Source organism: Cheilinus undulatus, linkage group 17, assembly GCF_018320785.1.
Source record: "Cheilinus undulatus linkage group 17, ASM1832078v1, whole genome shotgun sequence".
In the NCBI taxonomy this organism is placed as follows: domain Eukaryota; kingdom Metazoa; phylum Chordata; class Actinopteri; order Labriformes; family Labridae; genus Cheilinus; species Cheilinus undulatus.
Genome location: NC_054881.1, coordinates 28,406,628 through 28,426,259, shown reverse-complemented (window position 1 = coordinate 28,426,259; position 19,632 = coordinate 28,406,628). Strand labels below are relative to the sequence as shown.

The window sequence follows — 19,632 nt, the reverse complement described above, 5'->3', positions numbered from 1 at the left end:
GGCAGGTGCACCACGCCTGGGCTGCACCAACGGGGTGTGTCCAGGGCATTTTGCAATTTTTCGTATATGGCGCAATCCGGCGAAGCACGGTGCACCCACGCCTCTGTCCCTCCCATCGGCGCAAGTGGCAAAGAGGGAGGAGCGAAGGCGTGAGTGGGTTAAACACAGCTGAGTGTAATCTTCACCAATTAAACGCCTCTCCTTGCCTTTAAATGTGCTGCGGGCAAGGCGCAGTGCCAATTTTACCTCGCCACCACCATGGACGAAGACAGCAGCAGCAGCTCCAGGCGGCCAAACTTCTCCCAGGAGGAAACTGATGTCCTGGTCTGGGAGGTCCAAGCTCGCAGTACCAGAATATATGGTAATGCTAACAGACCTCCACGGGCTGATGATGCAAAAACTGCCTGGGAGGAAGTTACTTATATTGTCAATCAAGTTTGCCCAGATATTCTGAGAACCGCTGCCCAATGTAAAAAAACGGTTCAATGATGTAAGGAGAAGGGCCAAAAAAAAGCTGTCAGAGCAAAGAAAGCACACAATGGCCACCTGGCTTTGCATCAGAGGCCAAGATGCGCGTCACCGTGTGGACCACCTCGCGGGACAGATGTAATCTGTTCCTGTGTCATGAATAGGAGTACAAAATTAAGTGACAATTACATTAAACACAGCAGCAGGCTAATCCAGGCATCATGCTTGTGATCCACCTGCATTCCTGCTCTGTCATCGCCAAATAGGAGAACCTTTGGTGATATATTCTCTCCCGGTATCTCCTCCTCATCCTCCTTGCAATAATGTACCCCATCTTTTTAGATCACATTAAGAATAAAGATTAAAACAGAGAAATACGGGCAATCACAGGTAAATCCTTAAGACACCGACTGACTTAGATTTATTCAGCGAGCGTCTCTCTCTTTTTTCTTTTCTTTTGAATTTCATGAGGTGAGAGAAGCCGAATATATACTCCATATTGGATGCTGTGGCTGTTTGTGGTTGGCTGAGAGATGTGAACTCGCTAGTTTTTATCACTCCCAGCTGCCATCAGGTTGAGTTTCAATTATGTGTGACAAACATCTTTGATCTGACATAAGATGTGACGGGTGTGATGTTTATATAGATACAAATGTATATGCTGGTTCAGACAGTTAAATTAAATAGTGGTTGTTGTGATTGTTTATTGCATTGAAATGTGCCTGACAGTCTGGAAACCTGCCTGTTAGGTTGTTGGTGACGTGTGCACACTGCGCCCCCTTCCAGCCAAATTACCACTACACCGGCGCGCTTCACCTGCGCCGAGAATAGACCAGGTTGGAGTTGGCGGGCTTTCAGCGCACCTTCCGCACAGTGTTTTGGCACAAAATTGTCACTGCGCCAAGCTGAATCTGTCGACACCTCCCCCTGGTGCACTGCCACACCCATCTCGGCACAGCCCAGTCTACCAGATTGCCAAATTGGCTGCGCACGGTGGTGCGCCAGACGAAATTACCACTGTGCGGGGTGCGCCACGCTCCGCGACTCTGCGCCACCCTGCGCTGTGCCACGAAAATAGAGCCCTTTGTCTGTTACGTAATCATCCCTTAATTTTTGGTGATATTGTCCCTGAAGGTGACACACACTGGCATTTATTGCTGCTTTTGTTGCATATTAACATCATATTTTCCCCTGGCATTACAGAGGGAATGACTGTCTTTTTTAAACATCTTGTTCAGGAGCATCATATGTTGTTTACAGATTTCTATCCTCAAAATGATTTGATACCAAAACACCACTTTATGATCCACTACCCTGAGTGCATTTGCCAAATTGGGCCTTTAGTGCATGTGTGGAGCATGAGGCGAAACACAAATTCTTTAAGTCCAGCTTAAAAAACTTAAAGAACATTACTAAGTCTCTAGCAAAAAAAAGAAAAAAAACAAAACCATCAAATAGCTGTTGCCTATCACTGGGAATCATCGTCTACCAAAGGTATTGACTCTGGGCCTGTTACACTAAAAATACTGACTGATGTTGACTTTAGTGATTTGATTTCAGTGTATTTTCGAGTTGATATGTCAAGTGAAGTAAGCAACTTGGGTTAAACTTGATGGTATTGAATACCAGACAGGTCATGTTGTTTGCACTGATTTTGTTCATAAGATGCCAGTGTTTAATAAGATGATAAGCCTCTTTTTGAGAAATAAAGTTTATTTTTTGATCAGAAATGGATACTACTTTTGTCGAATATTTACATGCTTTTCAAGTTGTTGACAACATTTATAATGTTAAACTTGTTACAACACAAAACTTGAGATATTTTAAGCCCTTTGATCTCCAGATGTCTTATGGTACAGACTCTTGTTTTTATGTTGTGACTGACAGTTGCATTGTATAAGGCAAATAGCAGCTCACTACCTCATTTTTTGGGCAGTATTATGTACAAGGTCATGTTTTTTTTTAATGTTATTTTGATGACCATATTCATGTCATTTAAGCCCTCATTCAGTTTAAATAAAGAATTTTCATGGAAGAACTTTTTGGAGTGATTATTGCAAGTGGGCCGGTTACACTGCATTTTACTCTAATAGTGTTGCCTTAACACCCCTCTGTGTACATTTTTGATGAAACTAAATGGTATAACAAAGTGTTGAACTCACACTCATCCAGTGTTAACTACGTACTCCAGTAGTGTTTCTAATCATTGATCTTTTAACACCAACTAGGTGTTCTCATCAGCCAAACTAGTGTTAATTTTTTACACTGTAAGAGTTGTTCACTCAACACTTCTGTAGTGTTAAAATGTTGACACTTTCTAAAGTGTTAAATTAACACTTTATCAGGGGTTCCCATATAAACCCTGGAGGAGTGTGAGTTTTAACTCTGATAGTGTTAAATTTGCAATTTCAAATTTGCAGTGTAGGTTTACATTTTCTCAAAATTTAGATTTTCCACAAACATGAATTAATCAAAAAGTTTATAATCAAGGCCTAATGTCAAGAGTTATGGCAGTACAGGGAAGATACTTTTATTCCTCTATATTATTTCCATACTACAGAATATACCAAGAAAGAACAAGGGGTCTTTGGATTATCAAAATAATTACACACACAGTTCCCCCCAGACCATAACTTCCAGCTCAGGCAGCAGAGAGGAAACTGTAGTCAAGTGCAGATGTCTGAATTGCTTGTGAAGCAGGCCTGGGCGATATGGCCTAAAAATCATATCCCAGTATTTTTCTTGCCTTTGACAATAATGACATTATATCACGGTATTATAAAATTAAAAAGTGATAAAGCCTTTTAATCCAAATTCAAGTGTTATTTACCCCCTTCTCCCCTTAAAACAAGCCTTTGATGGCATACTCAATTTATCTCTAAGTATAGGAACACAGAAAACACGTTTAATTTTTTTTTAAGTCTCTCTCGGTTTACTTCTAACTGCATTCCAAGTTTCGCATTCCATCTCTAACATTTGTGGATTTGTGCGCAGATCTTTGTACACGTTTGCAAATACTTTTGCAACAATAATAGTGCCATATCTTAAGCTGCTAATGACTTGAACACCTTTCCTACTGAAGGCGTTCACAATAAAAGCATTTCAGAAAAACAAAAAACAGCCACAGACTTTTATTTTGAAGAGCTTGACGGAAGTATTGTGTTTAGCATTGAGTTAGCTTAGCTTTGGCTGCTGAACTGGAGAGTACGGCTAGTTTACAGCAGCTTTTCTGACCTCATTTAATATCGCAGCCTGGATCTTTGACTCACTGTGGACTTAGAAAAGAAAGTCATAAGTAAAAATAGACTTTTTAACGGTTGTTTATGCCATTGTAAGAGGAAGAGCTGCAGCGCTGGGCTCAGAGACCAGCCAAAGCAGCACTTAGCTTGTGTTACAGCCCCAGGCAGGCTGACAGAGACAGCACACTGACTTAGTTGCGGTACAGTTGTCAGACTTTGTGAGGAAAAAACGTGTTTTTGCCTGCTAACTCACACTGAGGCAGATACGACAACGTTATTAACAAGCATTATCGTGATTGGTTGGTAGAGTCCAAGTCTCTACTGTAGGCCAAATTTATATCATTTATACCGTCTACCACATATACCCCCCACCCCTATTGTGAAGCAGCTTAATTTGGGCCAAATCTTAACAAAATCTTGTCATGTTTTCACACCCTTAGGTGCATTTAGATAAAAGCAGCCAGCAAGTGGCATATCTAACTAAAGAGAGAAAGAGAGTTGGTGAAGAAGCAGAAAGCGTGGGAGCTGAGCCATGAGCAGTAGCTTTCTAATGTCTTTGCTCCTGTTTGCAGGCTTGTTTCTATAAAGCTCTGATATGCATTTGTCTCACTGAGGAATGTCGTATGTCTTTGATGTGCACCTACACCCCAAAACACTTTGTACATTAAAGCTTTCTTCCTTATTACAGCAGCCTTTCTTATATTTCCCCTCTTAATACCCTTTGTCAATTCTGATTTCAGTGATTCAGCAGATCAAATACTATTGCTTTTGAATCTGTTATGAGCACTAGAAGGGCCAGAGTTTTACTTACTAGAGAGACTGTCAAAGGTCTTTTTTACTGCTAGATTACAAAATCTTATTTGTCCTATAATTGTCCTATGATTGTATGTGTATGACCACATACAAACAGAAGTGCTTATTAGAATATGGCAGGATATCTTTAAAAATATTAAATAATGTCAAAATGTACCTTTTTGAGGGATTGTTTGGACATTTTTCAATTTTTATTTGTCATCACATACAATAAACCCAAATTATTTCCTATAAAAGCACTTTTATTTACTTTAGCCTATATGTAATTTATCTGACATAACTTGAAAACAAAATACCTGGTCATATTTGAGCTAATGTAAGTGAACATGTGATTTCAGCCCCCCTTCACAATGAAGTAATAATGTCTAAATAACATAAACTGGCTATCAAGGGACCATTCATTTTGGGCCATACAGAGATGAAAGCGTATTCCTCTTCATTAAAGAATTAGAGGGGGACTTTTCTTTATAAATACTGCAGTGCAGTAACCACTTTTATCAATTTTACTTTTTTTCACCTTAACAGTCCTGTTTCCTTTTAATTTCATCTATTTATTTATTTGTTTGTTTGTTACTCTTGAAGAATATGAAGTGACACCCAAGAAATGCTGCAGTCTAAGCTACACCAACATGGCAAAAGAAACGTGCCACATCAAAGCTGATTTTCATTTTATTATTAATATTAATATTGTTATTGTACCTATCAAATTTTGCTTTTTGTCAGTGCTTAACTTTCATGTTCAGTTGGACTGCTCTGAAATAAAATAATGATCTTTAATTTGCAAATGATGAGATAAATTTAGTTTGCCATACCTTGCAGACATGTTCTGATGACTCTCCATAACAGCTGGAAAGAGATCATTTTGGTCACCCCTGAATGTTCTTCAAACCAGCCTTTGATCAGCACCACAGATTGGCACATTTATCTTATCCTTTAACAGCCTAAAACTTCCTCAGCCTGGTTTAATCTGAAATTGGCTCAGTAGGTGTTGTGTAAATGTGTAGGAATGGGATTAGCTAAAAATGGTGGTCAATTCACTCCAAACTCTGCCATCAGTATCTAAATTTGGAGTGTATGGGTGTGAATGGGTAGGTTTGACCTATGGTGTAAAAGCCCTTTCAGTGGTCAGAGAACTAAAAAAAAAAAAAACTGTTAGACAAGTTCAAGTCTTTTTACCGTTGAATCCATTTAGCTTAATTTAAGTTCATCCTGAGATGTTGATCAGATATGTTACAGTTTGTAAATTAAATCACTGACACTGATGTCACTGGTGGGACACTGATTAGATGGTATCTTCAATAAGTTAAATCATATTGGTGTCCTTCTGTACTACAGAAGCACACTATCTATCTGTGTTGTGGCGTGTTAGAAGAGTGGAGGTTCTTTTGATAACTGTAACACTCAAAATAGCACATTATCCAGACAACAGACAACATTTGTTGATTCAAAGTAATACAGTAACTGTTATTTGACCATTGATAGTTTCCTGATCTTACCTCAATGCTTTCTTAAAATTTCCTTAGAAATGAAATCTAACAGGAACCAACTATCACTTGCGCTCCAGAACGCGTTTGGTTTTAAGGTGAGAAAAGTCATTAACTCTCTCATCTGCACCCTCCCAACCCTGTCTTCACACCAGTTTCCAATTTGTAGCCTATGTGTATGTTACAGCAGAAACCCCCCACACCCAAAGCCCTCCAGTGATCAGAGGACATCTGTCTGAGGATGTTTACCTAGGCAGTTAAGTATGATAGGAGAAATATTATCCTAGTTTTACCTTACCTTCTTCTTTCTTCGGCATAAACAATATTATTGCACAGAGGGAAAGGCTGATGAGAGGCAAAGAAATAAAATGAAACCTAAAGGCCAGAGATAGTAAAAGAGAGGGGTCGCATGGCAACAGTTCTTTCCTTTTTGCAGTGTGCAACAACAGTTCAATGCAACTCCAATACTGCCATAAAAAGATGTGAAATGTCACATTTCATTGTCATTGTTCAGGAAGCTTTTTTTAATTAAGTTATGATAAGCACATTGTTTTGCATACATGTCTGCTGTTTGACATAAAGATCTGCACATGTTAATTACGCAGTAGTCAAATACAAGTTTCCCTTATTTCTGTTAACTAACTCATTTTTCAGCTCTCACACACAAATGCTTATGCATGAACACAAACAGGCCTCTTCCCGTCTGGTGCTGCTTCCATCCTAAAACCAAACCATGTGTGGGAGCTATCTTGCTCTTGCCTAAACTGTATGCTCTTTTGGTACTAGGTCCTTCCAATATGAAAAGGGTTGGGAAGACATTTATTTTCTGTCTCTGTTTTTCTCTCTTCTTGCCACTCTGTGTGCATGTCAATGGCTTTGTGCTTGTCTGTGCGCTTTTGACATCACATGTCATTCCCTCTGCTTGCCTGTCTGTATTTTTTGCCTGGGTATCCTTTTCACCTTTTGCATACTTTGCTTGTTAATCATTACTGTGTATGGCCCTCTCCGCCTGTCTGCCCTCATCTGCCCGCCTGTGTCGTTCCTATTTGTACCTCTTTCCCCATTCGTCTACCTGTCTGTCCCTCCATTGAACTTGTTCTGTCAGCCTTTCCATTTTCACCCCCTCCTACTCTGCTCCCCCAACCTTCCATCTCTCCCTCCCACCCCACCACCAACTAGGCATGAAAACGGAGCTCCATTAGGAGTGCCTGGGCTAAGCCCAGTCTGACACACACTGCTTTGATCAGCTATGAGCTGGGCTAAACACCCCACTAAACTCCCAGTCCAAGGAGGGGGGGTGTTAAGGGGGAGCAAAATTAGGGAGAGTTAGTAAGGGATGGGACCAGAAGTACCAAAACAAAAAAAGAAAAACTAAAACAAAAACAAAATGACATAGAGATACATAAAATGGATAGTCTAATCACTTAAGTGAGGAAATTAATTTCGCAACATGTACCACAGAAGTGTTCCCTTACACAGCCCTAGTCTTTTATCACATTTTTTCATATCTCATTTAATCGCTTGGATTTTCATCTAGTATCTTGTTTCTTATTTCTCCATAAAGTCCAGGTAGCCACCAAAATGCATCACCAACAACAACAACTGTAGGCGCACAACTCAGAAGTTTTAGAGAGGGATTTAAAGAAAGACTGCAGAATTACAAGTTTGATTATATATTAGGACATTAGGAAGTCTTTTTATATTACTTTGCAGCATCTTTCTCTGAGGGCAACTTGGCTGTCTTGTGAGTTATAATTGTATCTTTATCACAAACACATGTTTTCTAGAAGCAAAAAAGTGAGAGCGAAAAAGACAAGCCCAGATAGAGGAGATATATGCAGACAAGCCCTCCATAACTGACAACAGTAAAAAAAGCCACAGTTTTCCACATTCAGGCATGCAGATACTAAACCAGCAGCAGCAAAAGGACAAAAAGCTCCCGTCTCTTCTCCCAAGGAGAGAAGAGAAAAGGGATTTCCGCTCAGTGCTAATCAATCAGTCCATGATAATGGCTCCCATGCCTAGCTGTCGACGAGAGGGGTCAAGGCATCCCATGACCCAGCGCCCAGGGCCCAGGGGCCAAAGCCCCTCTCAGAAAAGCACCCCAGGACAGACTCCCCAGGCTAATTGTCTAAGCCAGTGTCAGTCTTTTCAGTACCCCCCTTACCCCCCACTCCAACCCAATCCTTCCACTTTCTTGTTCATTCCTCTCTCTTTCTTGTCCCCTTCCTCTCCCTCCCTCTCTCCTCACAACAGCCTCCACACAATTCCTTTGCGATCCTCTCTATTCTTCACAACTGATGAATCTCATATGTAAACCAGTGTGTAAATCAGCATTTATACCATCATGTATACCCACAAAGGGTAAGAAAATTAGATCAAAAGCAAGTCTTTGCATACAAAAATAGAAAGCCATGTAGAAAAATATGACTGCAGACAGGGAAAAGTTTACAAAAACATAGAAACAGTAAAGAATTAGAATTTGAGAGAGCATGTCAGAAACATAATTTCATGGTGGCAATGTTGTTACACAGAAAAGGAATTCATTAGGTAGAAGGAACAGAGACAGCAAGTAAGTAGGATGGACTGGGATAGATAGATAAAGACACAGTTTTGACAGAAGAGAGGAGTAAAGACAGTGATACTCTCCTCTTGCTCCGAAAACATTAGTCATATCATAGAAAAGAGTGTCGTGTCCTTTCCCATTCCATCTGCATTTCAATGGCTTTCCATTAACCGCAGCCTGAGTAGCGTGTCTCAGGGAGTCTGTTCAACACCAGTACGGTCAGCTACCACAATGCAGCCGGCATACAAAACAAAGCAAAAAAAAAAAAAAAAAAAAAATACAAAGAGGACATGCACAGATATACATGCACAGAAAAGCATGAGAGTCTAAAGAAAATCCCACTACAGCCCCACGCAATAGCATTCCTTTCATTCCAAGTGCACGCTGCTTATTAACAGCATTAGATCCCACAGACACAGAGACAGATTGATGGAGAGGTATCATGATGTAGCACTACGCTCCAAATCTCAGCTGTCACCTCTCCTTCTTTTCCCTCACAGACACCTCCACTCTCTTTCCATCTCTTAGTCCTTGTCGTGTCCCAGTCACACAGCACCGAAGAAGAACAAAGTCCAAAAATCAGAAAGAAAATATGAAAATCAATTGGCTACTCACTGGAATCCTCCACTCTTTCTGTTTTTCTTTTTTATCCTGATCTGTCACTCCCTATGGTCTTCTCCAGTATTGCAAGGGGAGTGTCTATCCCAGCGTGTGTGATGTGTCAGTCCAATTGAGGAAAGTTGCAGTCTGTATGGAAAAGCATGTGTGTGTGCGTGAAAGAGAAAAGGAGAGAGGGAACGTGTGCCTCTGTCTCTGAGTCTCGCACTGCTCTGAGTGAGAAAGCCGAGGCTGTTTTAAACAGGCTGCTCTCCCCATGTGACCAGCCCAGCCACAGGCAGGAATACATTACTGAGACACACGCACACACACACACCCTCTCTCTCCCCCTCCTCTTTATCTCTTGCCTATACCCACACGGTGTCCACAGTGCACCCCCTAGCCACCACTTAGGGTAGTGGAGGATTCAGCCTCACAAATAATATCTTCCCAAATATGCACATCCATACACAAAAACACAGCATAGCATACATGAGGAAATATGGCCCCAACTGCAAAGTATGCTCTCAAATTAAGAGTTATTAGTATTGTGCATGAACACAGTGTTTATGCCTTTTGCCAACTAAGAGAGCATCCCAGTCAGCATATAAAGCTTCTTATGCAGTTAGAGATTATTCATCCAATTAAATATTATTTCAGTGTTTTTGAGTTTTCTTTCCCTGTTCAAGCATCTCTTCACACCTGCAGGCACTGACCTTTTCACAGTAATGGAAACCTTTTGAAGTTGACCTTCTGTTGAAAGGCTGTTACAACTGAATTATAACCATTACACCTTTAGTAACCCCCTCTAAAGCTCAGTAGATGAAGTGAAATGAAAAACTTACTGGTGGCCCTACAGAAACTTTATTTATTTTTTTTAATAGTATGTTAATATTCAAAGTGAATGTTAAACATGACAGAGTGAACTGAGAACATGATATATTGTCTCATGAGGAAATCTTTTTGGGAGATACATCCATCCTTCGTCAAGGCTACAAAACATTACATGTATGTCATTGTTCTTTGTAACAAATGCAGCCAGTGCAGCATTCAGACAGTATGTGCACTGGATAGTTTATCAACTGCTGACACATTTATCATTTAATGTTCAGGAACTTTTAGCACCGTATTGCTGCTCTTGAGATCCTTGAAGTGAAATAAATGGCTACTGAGAGTCATTTATTATAAAGACAATACCCAAAAGTGCCCCCCCCGTGATTAAAAGCATCATTTCCAACACCAGTTTAGTGCAGTACCTTTAATGTCAACATATCCAGGCCTAAGGCATGTTTGTCAATACAAAGGGAAGGTTCACTCTACATTGGCCAACTTTTAAGTTGTAGTAATGGTTTGAGAGGGAAAAAATCATGTAATGGTCAAAAAGCAATTTAGGGATATTGCTCGTTTCAAATATTGACATTACATTGCTATATTCTGATTTTGGAAAAAGAACATTTTAAAAGAAACACTTTGGAAATATCAATATTAGTAAGGCCTCAGATTATAGCACTTCTATTAATGAGACCCTCCCACAAAGATACATAATGACAGAGGAATAAAACTACGAAAGCAACATTTTGAAAATGTTGACAAGATTTTATGATGCTTCAGATTAAACAACACTTATAAATTGTAACCACAGTGTTATATGATAAAGGAAGAACTGTCAACAGCAACATTTTGAACATGTTAAGGTTTTAGATAACAGCATACTTTTTATAGAAGGTTCCTATAATGTTACAATAGAACAAATAAAGATCACTGTTGTAACATGGTACAAAGCTATGCATTACTATAATCACATTTCATTTCTCTGTATCAACATAACATGTTACTGCTACTGTAAAATAAAATACATTTCATTACTGGCATTACTGTAAATCCTACAACAGTCTGTAAAATGTGAGCATGAAAAAAATCAAATCAAGAATCCCTAATGTATGCTCATGCAACCCTCACTGATTCAGGTGACTGTCACTTTAGCTAGAGTCTATGGAGGAGGGAGAGGGAAATGGAAGAAAAAAAATGTGTGACAATATACACACTATTTTGAAGTTATTGCATAAAAGGACAAGAATGTGACAGTAAAGTTTAAACCGTGACCAGGCATTTAACAACTCTCAACAACTCTGAAAACTCCACATGAACTGCACATCAAATCTATCCAACACTTGCAAAGGCAGCATACTACTAAGCTAGATGCTAAAGACCCAAAGAGCTGTAGTGAGGCTAAGATAACTGCATTATGTCAATATCTACCTGCCAATTTTCAACAAAAGCAACAGGTAACCACACAAACTAAGACGACTAGGCTTGTGGAAACATATGTTGTGGAGGAAATGTTACCTGCTGCGGCCTTGTTTTTGACATCATACCAAAATCATGCGCATGATTTTTTTCATGACATTGTTGTGACCTTTATTTGTACATAGAGCTGAAAGGAGAGATCTTGTGTATGCCCTCCTTATTAGAGTAAGGATTTGAGCTTATAGTGTCATGTAGAGTTATTAGGAAACCGCGACTATCTTTTTTTAGCTTTATTAACATGACGTGACTTGATGTAACACATGACAGACATACTCTACTGCCAACTAACTTCTTGAGGAGAAGATGGACAAAATTATTAGCCCTCCTGGTAAATGTCAGTTTTTCACAAGTATTTCTCAAGTGCTGTTAAGCAGAGCAAGGATTTTTTTTTACGTCCTAGTTGTATTTTGGATGCCTACATTATTTCACGCTGTACAATAAAAAAATGTAAAAAAAATCACAAAAACTACCAGGGCCAAAATTATCAGTCCATGCCTGTGTTACCTCTAAGTTGGACTAGTATAAATCTGTTTCATCAGGCTGTCCTGGTAAGTCATGAAAGACCCTTTGGCTGGTCCAAAACACTACAGCACATGTTCTGGCCTCTCTGCATTGGCTCCCTATAAAATCTAGAGAAGAATTCAAAATTCTTTTTCTCACTTACAAAGCTCTTAATGGTCAGGCACCAGCCTATCTTAAAGAGCTTATAGTGCTGTATTAACCCTCTGGATCAATGCTTAAATACATAACCATATTTCTTATGGTTGAAAATTACATTTAAATAATCACATAATACTTGAATACATTATTTCTGTTTTTTTTTTCAAAGTCCTGGATCTCACAAAACACTGAAAATTTGATTTTAATGTCATCTTTTTATCATTTAATTTGTCTTGTGTACTGAACCGGTGTCACAGTTTAACTGGTGTTGAATTAATTGGTGACAACATATGTAACATTCCACTATGCTGCTCATTTCCTGTTCATGAAAATGGTGTCTTCAGAGACATAAATGCCACTATGGGAGAGTTTTTGGACTTAAAGTGTGTTTAAAGAGATGAATTTTAGAAAAAAAATGTCAGCAACTTTGCAGATGCTTGACCACAGCACTAGCCTATCTATTGTCCTTTGTGACTCAGAAACATTCCTGGTAACATTGATGCTTATAAAAGCACAGATAAAAGACTTAAATCAAGAAGTGGGCAGCAAATAGAATTTTTAATGTTATTTTTACAGAAAATTAGGATCTTATATCATTGACGTCAACAGTCAATTCAACACCAATTAAACTATGACATCTGAGCATAACCTCCTGTCTTGATGGAACGTTGGCTGTCCAGTAGCAAGAGAAATGCTTCAGAGGATAGTGAATCAGCATCAAAAAGTGAATTATTAGAAAATCAAAATGACAAAGTACACCAGTGAGTACCAGTCGCTGGGATTCACGCGCATGTGACAGGAGAAGCATCCCTTTCCTCGTCTGTGTGCCATGCTCTGAGGTGCTAGCAAACAAGGCCCTAAAGCCCTGCAAGCTGCACCCCCTTTAACGTAAGTAAGAGGGTCTGCCAGCAAGTGTTAATTTTGGCAGCTATTTTTAATTTTAGTCTTAGTCCCAGTCTTAGATGAACTTTCTTTTAGTTTTAGTCCCATTTTAGTCAGTTCTACCCTTTTTAGTTTTAGTCTCGTTTTAGTCGACAAAAACTCGAAAACATTTTAGTCTAGTTTTAGTCCATAAAAAGCCCTAACATTTTAGTCTTTACTTTTAGTCCAACAATTTATTTTTTTGCCTAAATGATACCAAGTCATGGTAGTGTGTTCTATGCACTCTGCCAAACCTGGGGTCCCTGCTTTCTACAGCTGAGAGGCAGAATAGCTACAGCTGCATTCAGTGTTCCCTCTAATTTTCAAAACCTCTGAGCAGACATTTGACTGAGCACCCACTTCAACTGTGGGCGACATGTGACACATACTCTACATCCTCATGGCAGCAGCATGGCATCACCTGTCCAACCCCAAATATCATTACAAGTGACTATAACTATAATGATTAATAATCACTGTTCAAGTCATGAATTTCACCATTCATTCATTAATTCATTTCATAAGCTACTCTCAGTTTTAGCTAGCAGAAATGTTGATGTATGGAAATCCTTTTTAATATAATCAAGGTTTGCATCTCAAGGATTTACAATCCTTTGAAATGTAAAAGTAAACTTTGATTCTATCTTACAAGTATTGTCCATAGGTGAAAACAGACATTAACACAGTTTGCAGTTTCATATAAAAAGCAGGGAGCGTAATGATGGATGAGACAAAGCACATGCTCTTTTCTTGTGCTTTATCAACCTAATCACAGTCTGGTCTCCTAAAGGACTTCTACCTGCACAAGTTAAACAGCACATTACAGAGAAATCACACTGTTATAAACATCAGGGCTTAAATCCTTTTGTTATAGGTCCATTATAGGAGATCTAACTCTTTCCTGGTCTCATTGTAGATCATTTTAGCCAGATTCATTCTTTAAAGCACTGCATTTACCTAAAAAAGGACATCCATTTAATGTTAAAAATCATTAATAATTGTTTATTTAAACAATAGATTATTTGAATGTGTTTAATTAAGTTAACACTAAGAAAGATGTGTTCAACTGTCATTATTGTAATAAATAAAATTATAAAAACAGAGAAATTTACAGCTTACTCTCTTCAGCTGAAGCCCTTTTAACTCCTGTAGAAGTTTTCTATTCCTGGTTCCTGTACACCTCTATTTCTCATTGCCCCTGCAGATAGGAGCCTAACGTCTACACCACCACACATTAGCTTGTGTTCGTCTGTCTGTGAGTGGCGTTAGTGTTGTGTGAACGACATAAGCCAAAAGTGTCAGAGAGGTGGAGAGCAGTGCGCAATTGCGCAGTAAAACCCCTTAGAGGGAACAGTGGCTGCATTGTATTTTTACAGATTTACCCACAGTGGAGAAATATCATGGATTTTGAATGTCTGACGAAAACTAAATTACGTTTTAATCTAGTTTTGGTCATCTTGACGAAAACTGAACTTACTTTTTGTCAGTTTTAGTCATCACAGATCTATTTTTGTTCGTCTTAGTCTACTTTTAGTCATGGAAAAAAAAAAGCTGGCGCAAAACATTGGTAGTCGACAAAATTAACACTGCTGCCAGTGCTGCAATAAGGTGTATTTGCAGACATCTTTACTTTTTAATTGAGTGTAGTGCTTGGGCGATTAATTGAAAAATAATCCAAGCCAACATTTAAAGGGGACATATTATGCAAAAATCGCTTTTTAAGGCTTTTCTAACAAAAATATGTCCCCCTGGCCTGTCCACAATCCCCTCAAATGCCAGAAAAATCTACTCCACCCTCTCTTTCTCCACCTTTCAGAAAATGTGTGCTGAAACAAGCCAATCTCAGATTTTTCCCTCATGACCTCTTGTGGGGCGTTAGCAATGCCCTCAAGTTTGGTTGGCCCTCACCGCTTGGAAGAAAGTTCCACCCAAGTCTCCTGATCTTCCTCTCAGTTGCCAGTTGAGATGCTGGATTGCTGACTTAACCTGGTCTGGGAGATTGTTGGTTCAAATCCTTGTCAGGTCCTTAAGTTTGTATAAAAGTGTCTGTGACATTGTAACATCAAGGTGTGCCACATCCATTTCCTGAGAGGGGTGTGGCCAGGGGCGGAGTCAGACAGTTCATTGACATTTTAAGCCACAGACACAGAAATGGCTTGTTCTGAGGAGGGCTGAAACAGAGGGCTTTTTAGACCTGTAAAAATCCTATACTAGAGCGTTTTTTCAGCAACAAACTTCCCAGCCATGTTTTGGGGAACTCTGAGAACAATATAAACTTGTCTTAAAAGGGTAAAATATGCCCCCTTAAAAGCTTTTAACTGATGTAAACCTGACAGATCAGTTATTTTGTTTTTTTCCCCCTTGTAATTCTCTCTATTAATGCGTCCCTTACAAACACACTACTGGCTGTGTAGTCACATGACACCACCAAATCCAGTCTGTCAGTTATTTGTTTAAAAATTATATAAGTCAGGGGTGGAATAATTATTCATTCATTGTAATTGGGGAAAAAAAGTTCAATTAATCGTGATTTTGATTTTTGCCATACTTGCCCAGTCCTGAGTTTAAGCTTCATTATGCTTTTTACCTGCAAGAATACATGAATATTACTGGACCACTGCTGATTGTGCAAATACTGATAATGAAGCATAGTGTTAAATAGTTGTGTTCTCTGTGATTTTTTAAAAGTTATAATAATTTAAAATAATATCAAAAATACAAACTATACTGGTAATATAGATATGGCAGGCAATAAAATCTGAATTGCAAAAAGAGTTTGCCTGTCCCCCCTTCTACTTTCCATAACAGTGACAAAAGTATCATGTGAAATATGACATTCCTATGTCATGACTTGGTCTGCTGGGACTATAACACCTTTGTAATATTTTGAGAGACTGTGGTTTAGTACCCAATGCTGTGTTCACTGAAAAAAGAACAAAAACATTTGTAGTATCACATTATTATGAACACCATTTCAACCGCACTCCTGTGAAAACCTTTTTTAAAAATGCAAATATGTTCTGTGTATAAAAAATAGCAGTCAGTGTGGAGCAGTCAGTGCCCTGTGAGACAGTATGAAGAAAAAGCACTAGTTAGACACTGACATGTCAATGTGAAAACTAGGGGCGAAAACACTTAGCAGTGTGCTGTAGCCTACAGGCAGAACCAGGATATGACCTGTGCTGTGTTAATTGAGAGGCCATGGTCTCTTTCAACATGGGTTAAAATATAAAAAGGTATCATTTTAATCTTTGCAGACAACAGTTAGCTGTAGATCTATAGATGATTTAATCTTCTGTAGAACTATGGAAAGAAGTGATATGTAACAAGGATCCAAATACACATCTGATTAAACATGAAAGAAAACAATGTTATTCAATTTCAAAAAATTTTTATTCAGTGCACTGGCAATTTAAGACCCTCTAAAGGGCATGCTGAAGCACCCCCAGATTTATTCTTAGCTCCTCCGAAATAATAACAGGGCAATTGTACAACAGGAATTTTTAAAATATAACAGGTATTTTTTAAACATCTTAATTCTATTTCCCAGCTATCATTTGGGATGCACTGAAGTAATTATCAGTAATATGCCCTAAACTTTTGTGACATATTTATGCCTGAAAAAGGTTGCAAAGCTAATAGATTGGCCAGATTGCACATTTGTCATCAGACAGACCACTTGCAAAGCTCCAATCTGAAATGATTGTGCCAGGCGGGAGAACAGACTGGACCAATCAGCATCAGTTTAGGAGAATGACACAATTAGTTTGGATGTATACTTTTACTTGAGTAGATTTATAGACCAGTACTTTTGCTTCTACTCAAGTAAATTTTAATCAGAGTACAATAGTCTGGTACTTTTTTCCATCGCTGAAATCACGGGGGAACGGTCCACACAGGAATAGTACGTCAACAGCAGACCTCCCGGTTACCCTCTCACTGCAGGATGAGATCTAATGTTGATATGGTGATGATTTATGATCAGGAGTCCATGCATTGTGTTGCATTTTGAAAGTACCAGATACTCTACACTTTTGACTTCCTGTTTGGATCTTTCTGATTGATGAGAACTGACAGTTTGGCAGCAGCCAGTGCTGAAATTAGACCTGCAGCATATCTCCAGCAAAGCACAGTGGAGCTTCAGGAACGCGTGAAGAACTGGAGAGCGGGCAGCAGAACTGCTCTGATTGACTAAAAAGAGAGAAATTTGATGATTGCTGTTTGTCTTTAGTTTGCTGCTGTTCACACAATCAGTGTACAACAAGAAGTTAAAAAGAATATCGCTGTGCACCAGGGATATATTGAAATATAGAAAAAGCTGCAAATCAAGGGTTCTTTTGTTATAGTTGATGTTAACATCAAATTTTGAGTGAAATGTATTTTTACAAAGTCCTTCACATTGCAAGTGTATCTGTCAGCAGTATTGCTCTGGATTGTCACCACATTATTTAAGTACAAATGCACCCATTGCCTCACATTAGGCAAAAATTACCCTCTGAGAGATAGTGGAAATCTTTACCCTCAGATATCATTACATAATGGAATCTTGATATGTCAACTTCATTTTTTGTATTGTTGTCAGAGGTGAGGGGAGAAGGCACAGCGTATGGCAGCTATTGCAATATATCCTCATGTTGGTTGGTGAGTCTAAGTATGTCTCATTTATCGCAGTGGTAAACACTACATGAAGCCTAAATAGCAATTTATATTTTCAGTGTTGGAAATTATCTTCTGTTATAGAATTACTTTATAATGGTGTTGTGGATATGTCGATTCCATCAGGATCACCTTCATTTATTTTATTTACCGTTTTGTCTGGTCCTGTGCAGAACACAATGATAAGTTCACCATTATGACTTTTTTGAGTCCATCCAAGGATGTGGCATACTTTTGTAGACGATAGGTATTTTAATTCATCAAATCAAGTTATTCTTTCAGTTTTATCACAAGAAAACAAAACTGATGTCCATCCTCTGTTGTAGTCCTCGAAGGTTTCAGCCCACTTGCATCATCTTGCTAAATATTAAATTTCCCTGTAGTGTGTGAGCTTGTGTGCATGCATGATTAGGGTTTTTTGCTTGAGAGAGTATGTGTTATTATTGTTTGTGTCTTTGCTTGACAATACATGTGTGTGACATTAGAGCATATGTGATGCTGAGATGGAGCACAACATGTGGACTAAGATTTTGTGGGGAATATAGAGGGACACCGTGTGTGCGGACATGTGAGAGAGACAAAGCAAAAAGAGTGTACGATAAATATTCAGTGTTTATCAGCATGTCTGGGGGTGTTAGCTGAGGTCAGGGAGATAGATTTCTCCTCATTGGGAGACTGCAGATGGAAAGCAACAACACGCCTTTGGGCCCCTTTACACTTGATTCCTTGAATCACAAACAGCATCCGGCCAACAAGCCTCCATCAGCGCTAAGCCAATATTTGTTTGCTCTGATAAGACGAGCAAAAAATATCACTGTTGGCCATGCAGGGTATGTTTGCTTTTTGGATTGTTGGCCTTTGTGAAATTGGAGCTCTTTAGTAATGACACAGCCACAGGCTGTGCTGTTGTTATAAACATCCATATCTTCCTATCAACTTACCATGCAGTGACAGTACAGGGGAGGGATGATTTTAATTTTAAATTCAAAGTGTTAATTGAAATGCTCTAGGTTCTATAAGACAAAGCTTTGTAGTTTTTAATAGGTAATGAGTTTAAGGATTTGTTTAAATCCTAGCAAAACACGCTATTTAAGTCTGAGACATTTTTACATCACATAGCTGTTGACTGCAGAATATTTCAGAATTTTTGAACACAATTATATCTAACTGTAAAGTAGTTAAAAATAGCAAATTATGTTCATTTACATTTTCTTTTACAAATAAAACATATCAGTTAACACATGCTTTCGATATACTTCATGTTTTCTGTAAGGATCCTTTTTCCTGAGTATGACTTGTCTCTTGCAGCTTACAGAAAAAAAACATCTTTTTAGTTTTTACTTTTTACAGAAATGATAAAAGCAGTGCGGTGACTTAAAACTTTCTCTTTGCTTTTATGCCACAGGAAAGGATGCAACATTTTCTGAAGCTGACTGGGCAATCTTGCTCTTTGAAATATTGTTTTCAAAACCAACCCCAACCAACCAACCCAGACAACAGCAGAGGTGTCAAGTAACTAAGTACAAATACTTTGTTACCTTACTTAAGTAGAAATTTTCAGTATCTATACTTTACTGGAGTAATTATTTTTCAACCTGCTTTTTACTTCTACTCCTTACATTTTCAAGTAATTATCTGTACTTTCTTTTCCTTACATTTTGAAAATAGCCTTGTTACTCTACTCTTCGTTACTCATCTACTTCTATTTTGTTTCACCTATCCAGATAAATTGCGCCATCTGGATAGAGTGAGTTTGATTGTGGTTCGATGAGAAGTATAAACATAATACCGTTCCGACACCCTGTTGGTTTGTACGTGATCCATCGCACCTGCTCACATGACACAAATCACGTCACAATCCAGCAAGGAAATAGCAGACGTACGTAGCCTAGTACAAAGATGTCCGTGGCAGAGACTCAAG

General features: G+C 38.7%; 1 protein-coding gene across 2 annotated transcripts in view; it reads right to left on the bottom strand.

Moving 5' to 3' along the window:
* The window catches only part of cntfr (ciliary neurotrophic factor receptor), a 324,273-nt gene extending 314,891 nt beyond the window's left edge, over nt 1-9,382 (bottom strand). For both annotated transcript variants that reach the window (XM_041810169.1, XM_041810168.1), the window contains exon 1: nt 9,186-9,382. The gene's annotated coding sequence lies outside the window, so the exon portion shown is untranslated. The remainder of the gene's footprint in view (nt 1-9,185) is intronic.
* Between the last annotated feature and the right edge of the window lie 10,250 nt (nt 9,383-19,632).